This window comes from Neophocaena asiaeorientalis, unplaced genomic scaffold (assembly GCF_003031525.2).
Source record: "Neophocaena asiaeorientalis asiaeorientalis breed wild unplaced genomic scaffold, Neophocaena_asiaeorientalis_V1.1 scaffold894, whole genome shotgun sequence".
NCBI lineage: Eukaryota > Metazoa > Chordata > Mammalia > Artiodactyla > Phocoenidae > Neophocaena > Neophocaena asiaeorientalis.
Genome location: NW_020174787.1, coordinates 1,155 through 10,544, shown reverse-complemented (window position 1 = coordinate 10,544; position 9,390 = coordinate 1,155). Strand labels below are relative to the sequence as shown.

Sequence of the window (9,390 nt, the reverse complement as noted above, 5' to 3'; positions counted from 1 at the left end):
GAAGGAGGGAAGGATGGAAAAAAAGACGATAAAGTAAAATAAATTAAGTAAGGTAAAATACAATAATATTATTAAAATAAAATAAATAATTATTAAGTGGGGAAAAAAACAAAAAAACGATGGATTGAACCCTGGAACACATGGTGGAAGCAAAGCTATACAGACAAAATCTCACACAGAAGCATACACATACACATTCACAAAAAGAGGAAAAGGGAAAAAAAATCATAAATCTTGCTCTCAAAGTCCATCTCCTCAATTTGGATGATTCGTTGTCTAAAGGAGGGAAGGAAGGAAAGAAAGAATGAAGATAAAGTAAAATAAAATTAAGTTATTTAAAAAAATTATTAAAAAAATTTTAAAACAAAAACGGATGGATAGAACCCTAGGAAAATAGTGGAAGCAAAGCTATACAGACAAAATCTCACAGAGAAGCATACACATACATACACGCTCACAAAAAAGGAAAAGGGGAAAAAATAATAAATCTTGCTCTCAAAGTCCACCTCCTTAATTTGGGATGATTCTTTGTCTATTCATGTATTCCACAGATGCAGGGTACATCTAGTTGATTGTGGAGCTTTAATCCGCTGCTTCTGAGGCTGCTGGGAGAGATTTCCCTTTCTCTTCTTTGTTGTCACAGCTCCCAGGGGCTCAGCTTTGGATTTGGCCCCGCCTCTGCGTGTAGATCGGAGGGCGTCTGTTCTTTGCTCTGACAGGATGGGGTTAAAGGAGCCGCTGATTCGGAGGCTCTGGCTCACTCATGCCAGGGGGTAGGGAGGGTCACGGAGTGCAGGGCGAGCCTGCTGCGGCAGAGGCCGGCATGACATTGCACCAGCCTGAGGCGCACCGTGCGTTCTCCCAGGGGAGTTGTCCCTGGATCCCGGGACTCTGGCAGTGGCGGGCTGCAGAGGCTCCCAGGAAGGGGGGTGTGGATAGTGACCTGTGCTCACACATAGGCTTCTTGGTGGCGGCAGCAGCAGCCTTAGCGTCTCATGTCTGTCTCTGGGGTCCGCGCTTTTAGCCTCGGCTCGCGCCCGCCTCTGGAACTCCTTTAAGCAGCGTTCTTAATCCCCTCTCCTCACTCATCAGGAAACAAAGAGCGAAGAAAAAGTCTCTAGCCTCTTCGGCAGGTCCAGACTTTTCCCCCCGGACTCCCTCCCCGCCAGCCGTGGTGCACTAACCCCCTTCAGGCTGTGTTCACACTGCCAACCGCAGTCCTCTCCCTGCATTCCGACCGAAGCCCAAGCCTCAGCTCCCAGCCCCGCTCACTCCGGTGGGGGAGCAGACAAGTCTCTCGGGCTGGTGAGTGCCGGTCGGCACCGATCCTCTATTCGGGAATCTATCCGCTTTGCCCTCCGCACCCCTGTTGCTGTGCTCTCCTCCGCGGCTCCGAAGCTCCCCTCCTCTGCCACTCGCAGTCTCTGCTCACGAAGGGGCTTCCTAGTGTGTGGAAACCTTTCCTCCTTCACAGCTCCCTCCCACTGGTGCAGGTCCTGTCCCTATCCTTTGGTCTCTGTTTATTCTTTGTTCTTTTGCCCTACCCAGGTACGTGGGGGGTTTCTTGCCTTTTTGGAGGTCTGAGGTCTTCTGCCAGCGTTCAGTAGGTGTTCTGTAGGAGTTGTTCCACGTGTAGATGTATTTCTGGTGTATCTGTGGGGAGGAAGGTGATCTCCGCGTCTTACTCTTCTGCCATCTTCCCGGAAGTCATCTATTTCAATCTTTAGACAATGATTTTTTTGGGATAACTGAAGGCCAGAAGACATCTGTATTTGAAGGACTATTTAGCACAAATTATTAACCAAAAAAAACCTAACTAATTTTCCCTCCTCCTAAGCTTCTTGGCAGTCAGTCAGTTCTAAAATTCTAAAGTTTATGGTGGTGTCAGGTATTGCCTAAGATAAAAACCTATATTGTCAGGCAGAAAAATTCTGCCCGGGGTTTTAGTTGCTTAGCAAAGGTGATGATGTTTGAAAAGTTGCGTTTCAGAAAGAAAGAAAAAAAGAGAAATCCCACTCCCTCACCTCAGCACACACACACATACTGGAAAACAGACCTTCCTCCAACTTATCCAAATGTTCCTCAGCCATGCCAACTCCAGAACTCCTGCACTCATGGGAGGGGAACACCACCCCTAATCACAGAAGAATTTCAGGCTTTGCTTCAGAAGTGGTGTCACAATATCTTCATTTTCCCTTTCTTCAAGGTTAGAAATATCCTGAAGCTCTTAGGATTTTGAATTAAAGCCTAGACTTCAACATATTCTGTTGTTATAAATAAACTCCAGCAATCCCAGGTAATAGTTTAGGTATTCTATAGCTTCAAAATCAAGTGAGACTTGCAAATGAATGACTAGATATGGACAACTATTCTTTATTATATACCATACAAATACTGGAGAAAATTGTGAAACCACCATCCAAGTCATTGAGATTATCACTAATTCTAGGTGGCAGGCCAATGCTCAGATACTTCCATGTGGAAGCCTCTCACACATCCTCCCCATAGCCCTGTTCTATTCTTCTCTCTAAAGTCTAGGAGTTCAATGTTGAAAGGAGTCTGGTTAGTCAAAGAAAATCTACAGAGTTTACCTTGATGATCCTTTTTGACCACCCATGGAAACCAAAGTAGTAATTTGACAATTCTTGGCATCTAGAGCTGTTTAGGGCAAGTGTATTACGTTCAACCGTCTTATGTCTAGTGCCAAAATGAACCTAAAGACATAAAAGACCTAAAATTATCACAACCCTACATAGAGACTTATTTTGGATATACCTGAGATTTATCAATACCAATTTCATAGAGTGGTTGTGAAGATTAAGTAGGACATTTTAAGCAATGAGTTCACAGTAAGCCCTAAATAAATGTTATTTATTACTTTTAAGTCAGTACTTTTCTGCATCATTTCCAGGGCCCCTGATTAACCAGAAGGTTCCCTGACCTCTGGTGGTGAAAGTGATGATGAAAGCAACCAAAGAAGCCCAGCAGAAGCCTATTATGGGGCTGGGGGTAAGCAAAGGAAGTGAACTGTTTTAGTTGTCTCATCCTGTAGCTCCTGCTTGAGAATATGACCTGAAGAGGAGATAAGATGGGCCTGCCACTGAATTAGGACCTTAATCTGTAGCACCCCCTTCCCATGTTACTAATGCCTGTTAGAAGAGGGAAGACATATACCTCTATAAATGTAAATAAAGCAACCAAAAGAATTAGAGGTTCATCTACGTTAACAAGCTTCTTTGAAAGTGCAAATATTTCCAGTCTTAACTCCCTAAATCATTTACATATTACTGTGGATTTTTTACATCACTAGTTCTTTCTTAAATGTCTATTTCCACTTTGAACAGGGTGTAGTATATAAATATAGTCATAAAATTCAAATAATACAAATAAAGTGAAAGCATTGTTACTTCTTTATTGATTTGTTTGTGCATCTTCCTCTGTCACTAGTTTATGAACTCCTTAAGTGCTTGAAGGAACCATATATTATTCTTTCCTTATTACCAGAAACAAGCATAGATCTTGGCATATAATAGAGGAGTGATGGTCTGGTGACTGAGTGAATGAATGAGTACATAAGAAAATGAAATTACTTTCTCCAACTGAAGCTGCCTGCTGGGAAGGAGAAATGAAGACTAATTTTTAAATATTGAGTGTCGCATGGGAGGCTAGGCTCTGTATGGTGAGTCATAATGGAGCTGTCCTGGACAATTACGAAGCTTCAGAAGGGCTCTGAGCTCCTGGGTAGTAGAGACAGCTGACATCTGGGATAACCTTGCCACAGTTCTTGCTGGCAAACATTTCCCTTCATGCTACTGAGAAAAACTCAGATACATTAGGCCTTTCCTTCATTTTATTTTAAGATGTTATTCTCTTTTCTGTATTTTTTAAAAATGCAGGGGAAAAAAGATAAGAAATGTGTATACCTGCCAATGAGTTAAAGAACAGAGATTTGGAACTTCCCTGCTGCTGCAGTGGTAAAGACTCCATGCTCCCAATGCAGGGAGCCCGGGTTCGATCCCTAGTCAAGGAACTAGGTCTCACATGCATGCTGAAACTAAGAGTTCATACGCCACAGTTAAGGAGGCTGTGAGCCACAACGAAAGGAGCCTGCCTGCTGCAACTGGTGAGCCCACATGCTGAAATGTGGAGCCCTTGAGCTGCAACTAAGGAGCCTGCCCGCTGCAACTAAGACCCGGTGCAACCAAATAAATAAAATTTAAAAAGAACGCATAATTAAAGTAGATAACAATTTCGGGGGTGTGGGTACTAAACTAAAGCTCTGCATTAAATAAAGAAATCTAATACGAATGTCCTTTCCTCTCAACACTACAGTGACTTATAGAAATTTTTCTTCATTATTTTATCAGTGATGGGCTTTATGCTGTGAAAATCTCAGAACCTAAGCTTATGCAATGGTCTTAATGTCCAATATATGAAAAGAATTCATTACTCACAACTGATACCACGTAACTGTTTCATAATCTTTCCAGGATCATCTGTAATATCTGAGTGGTTATGTGAAATGGTTGCAGGGTCCGCAAATTAAGGAATGTCTGACACAAAATCATTTCAATCCCAGGGAGTACACCCAGGATTGAAGAGGGTGTTAAACAGGTACAGAAATGGGAGGTAGTGTACCTGGAGTCACATCTGAGGAGAGTTCTCAGATTCAATAAAGGTGAAATTAGTGAGTAAAGAAATATGGGTGAGAATAAGCAGCAAGGTCAGTAGGAAGTAGCCAGAGCAAGAAGCCAATCAGAGAAGACACACAATTATAAAGTGAAAGGTCTGGGAAATCTAAGCCTCACTCACTTATTCAGAGGAAGTGAAAAGGTCCTTGAAAAAGGAATGGTGGCTGAATGGAGGCACATAATGAAATGTTCATTCTGGGGAAGTAAAATTGGATGGCATATTGATATGGAATAAGTTTTCTACAGTGCATTAAAGAATATTTTAGTGATTCTCTGGAATCTGAAGGGGGTTCTGAATAGGCAGTTTGAGAGTGATGATGATGATGAAGCCTCCTTTATGTTACATCTGACAAAAGTTTGGCAAGCTCAGAACTTCCCTGGTGGCAGAGTGGTTAAGAGTCTGCCTTCCAATGCAGGGGACACGAGTTCGATCCCTGGTCCGTGAAGATCCCACATGCCGCAGAGTAGCTAAGCCCGTGTGCCACAACTACTGAGCCTGTGCTCTAGAGCCCATGAACCACAATTACTGAAGCCCACATGCCTAGAACCCGTGTTCCACAACAAGAGAAGCCATCGCGATGAGAAGCCCACGCACCGCAACGAAGAGCAACCCCCGCTCACCGCAACTAGAGAAAGCCGGGGTGCAGCAACAAGACCCAATGCAGCCAAAAATTAATTAATTAATTAAAAAAATTTTTTGTCGACCTCACACATTTAAGATCCACATAAAAGTAAATATAAGGAAGACTCTTGTGAAGATTTCTTAAATTAAGGGGCAGCATAAAATGACATGGGGTTTAACATCAGTCAACTTTGCATTTGGCCTCTAGTTTCCACATTTACTGTCATGAACTTTAAGTAAATCACTTAACCACCCTGATTTCGAGTTTCTTCATCTAAAAAAAAGAAAGAAAGAACTGGAGAACTGGGGGATCAGTGGAGCAGTGCATCTGAGAGCATTCTGTACACCACAGTGCTGTTCAAAAGCTGGCCATTTTTCCCCCCCTGGGATCTTAGTTCCCTGACCAGGGATTGAACCCGGGCCCTCAGCAGTGAAAGTGCAGAGTCCTAACCACTGGACCACCAGGGAATTCCCGATGGCCAATTAGCTTTAAATTCAGCACTTCATCCCAGTAGAGCGACGAATTCCACATTTGGACCCATCTTCACTGGAGATATGTGAAAAAGCTGCTTCTGGTTGCATGCCTTTTGGGCTCTGTGGGCATCCCTTGCTGAATAAAACTTGATGATGGCATAGAACCCAGGACCGGCCACTCTGCGTTGGCGAAGACTTGGACCGACTACAGAAGGCCGAAGTGGGAGAAGACTGTGAACAGAGAATGTTGTAGGCTGGTCCCACGCTAAGTAAGTGCAGGAAATTTCACACCCAGAAAACCAAAATACCCATTCCCTTATATTCTGCCAGCCCTTCGGCACAGGTAACTGTGGTGGGCCTGCAACTCCAAACACTTCTCATTTCATGAACAATTTTCCCTCTGAAATCCTTAGCTCCGAGAAGCATTAGGAGGCAATGCCGTCAGTTGGGAACTATCTCTGAAAAATCTACGGGGGCGAGCTGGCTGCTCAAGTTGGCTCTAGAACTAAGAGTCCTCTCAGCGGAGACCACAGGCAGATGAGATACCCAAGCAGTCCCAGTTACTGGGGCACAGGGCGGCTTCCTCCACCCCTCCCTCTGCCCCGGCTCGGCTCACTTGCAAGGTCTCGGCCGTGGGTCCAGAGCTCAGCTCCCACACCAGCAAGGTTTTGTCACCATCGATGAGAACCACAAAAGGTACCAAATCCACCATCCTACCTTCACCCCGCATGTGTGGCTCAGGGTGCAAGCGGACTGCGCCTGCGCACATGAGCCCACGCTTTTTAAAAAGTTAGTGCCAATAAATCTAATATATAAAAAAATAGTTGAAAGCCCCTGAGTGTTTTGTGGATAGAAAAGCTTGAGATTCAGAGCAAATACAGAGCTGGACAGTCTAAGAATAAACTATCGCTCCCATCCATTAGAAGGGCTAGGTAGCAGCTTCTGGTTATGGAACCAGAAACTCTCAGGTGCCAAATAGGACATGAAACAGTATCACTTTTACTATTTATAAAATTGCAGAAACAAACAAAATAAACAATAATATATTTACACCTGTCCTATAAGACAAAGGGTACTTAAGACCTAATGAATATAAAATCAGTTTACAAACTAGGATGCACTATATGAATAAGTTCTCATTTGCAGAGAGCACAGCATGGGATATGTGGCCATTAATGATAATTCCCTTCTCCTTTCCATTCCTTTCTCTTGTTCCTTCATGTATGTGGATCAGTTACATTATTAAGCTAACAATGTAACTGAGCTATTATTAGCTTAATAATGTAACCAATAGTCTAATATTTAGCAAGGGGGTAGTTCTTAGAAACTTAGGGAGCTGGAACTCTGAATGAAAGAATTAAAATATTGCAATTACATCATTCATTTTAAAATTTATCATCATTGATTAAAAATTAAAATAAAAATTAAATTAAAAATTTATTATCCCGCAATTGAGACTCACCACAACGTGTGACGTCTGTCAAGCATTCACCGTCCCAACTCAGCTTGACTGTCTTACAGACAACCTCAATAGTATTTTTATTTATTTTACTCAAAATGAAAAGTAGGGGAGCTCTTCCTTATAGAATAATGTCAGCTAATAAATGGAAAACGAATGATAGAATTAGGAAAGTGTCATTTTGCAACTATCAATGTACTAATCGATTCAGACAAGGATTATCATTGATGCACAGTTGGGTGAAGAGTTGTTTGAAAGTTGGATCTTCACTGATCCCAAAGTATCACCCCACATATTATTTATCAATTACCAAGGGGAAAAATAACTTTACAATGGAGAGATATGGAAGATACCACCTTAATCAAGTGATCAAACAGCACTGGGCCACCTGAAGTGATGAAGTATGAAGAATACATCACCTATATAGTATTCTTCCCCAAAATGTTTACTTTCAATCTAATCAGGAAACAGACAAATCCAGACTGTCGGGCAATTTACAAGACAACTGGCTTAGACTCTTCAAAAATGCCAATGTCATAAAAGACCAAAAAAAAAAAAAAACCAGTAGGGAAATATTTTAGATTAAATGAAACGAAAACATGACATGCAATGCCTAATCTTTAATTGGACCCTGTATCAAAACAAAACAGACTTAAAGAATGCTTTGGCTTCTGTCCAAGATAAAGTAACAAGGACCAATTTAACCTCCCACCTGAAACAATGAAAAAATCAGGCAGAACATATGAAACAACAGTTTTCAAGAAACTGTACCTCAGGCAATAAAGTTCAGTGATCCCCAGGAGATGGGAAATAAATGAAGTGATCCCTATAATTGCCCTAACTTACTTCTCTGAGAGTTTCCAGGTCATGGTACAGTGAAGAGAAGTCCAGGCAGAGACTGGTGGACTTCCTGACTGAGGAAATGGAGCTGAGAGTCTGGGAAACCCAAGGTAACTAGAGTTCACAAAGCAGAGTATCAGAGAGAAAAGAAGTGCACAGACAAAGAACTCTGGAGATATGCAGAGGGATCTCTTGAGAATTCAACAAACTATTGGTCAGTACATTTGTGTGAGGAATTACTTGATGAAAGGAAAACAACCACATGAAAGGATTAATAATAAGAACAACTGGATATAACACAGGGTTGAAGGAATAGTACCTATCCCTACAAGTTGGACTGGAAAACCTCATGATACTAGGAAAGGACTTGTCTCAGTAGTTACAAATAATGAGCTCCAGACTAAAGACTACTTGGACTCCTACCCAACGAATCTGAAAAGCTAGACCTAAAAGAATAAAATTTGTTTTGAGTAACTTAATTTCACCCAAAACAAAGCCCAAGCATTTTACAGAAATATAAATATATATAACACACAATAAACTAAAACTCACAATATCTGGGATCATATGAAAAATTGCCAAGAATGCAGAGAAGTAGGAAAATATGACCCATACTGAGGAGAAAAGGCAAACAATCAAAACTAACCCATAATCTATGCAGATGTTAGAACTGGCAGAAAAGAATATTTTAAAAGTTATTATACATGAAGAAAAGTTATTATAACTGTATTTCATATGTTAAAAATCCCAGACTAAACAATGAAAATGGTAAGTACAGTCATGGAAAATGTAAAACAGACCCAAATTGAGCTTCTAGAGATTAAAAACAATGTCTAAATGAAAAACACATTGAATGAGGTTAATGGCTGATTAGACACTGCAGAAGAAAGGGTCAGTGAACATTAAGGCATAGTAATAGAAAATATACAATATGAAACAAAAAGAAAAAAAAAAACAACAACAAAAATCAATAGAGCATCAGTGAGTTGTGCAACAACTTCAAGTGGCTTAATACATGTGTACTTAGAATCCATGAAGGAGAGGAGAAATACAAAAATTTGAAGAAATAATACCCAAAAATTTTCCAAATTGGTAAACACTATAAACCCACAAAGTCAAGAAGACCAATGAACTTTAATCATAAGAAACATGGACAAAATAACACCAAGGCACGAAAAATAATCAAATTGCTCAAAACCAGCAATAAAGAGAAAAATTTAGAAGCATCCAGAGGCAAAACCTATACAATATATACAGAGGAACAAAGATAGCAATGACGCAGAATTCTTGTTGGAAACAATGTA

The 9,390-nt window shown here is 41.1% G+C and overlaps 1 non-coding gene and 1 pseudogene across 1 annotated transcript; both read right to left on the bottom strand.

Annotated features, from left to right (window-relative positions):
• Positions 1-6,499, bottom strand: part of LOC112409794 (RAD52 motif-containing protein 1-like) — a 13,608-nt pseudogene extending 7,109 nt beyond the window's left edge.
• Positions 5,709-5,781, bottom strand: TRNAE-UUC (transfer RNA glutamic acid (anticodon UUC)). Its single transcript has one exon. It is a non-coding gene; the product is annotated as a tRNA-Glu (tRNA).
• Positions 6,500-9,390: the final 2,891 nt, after the last annotated feature.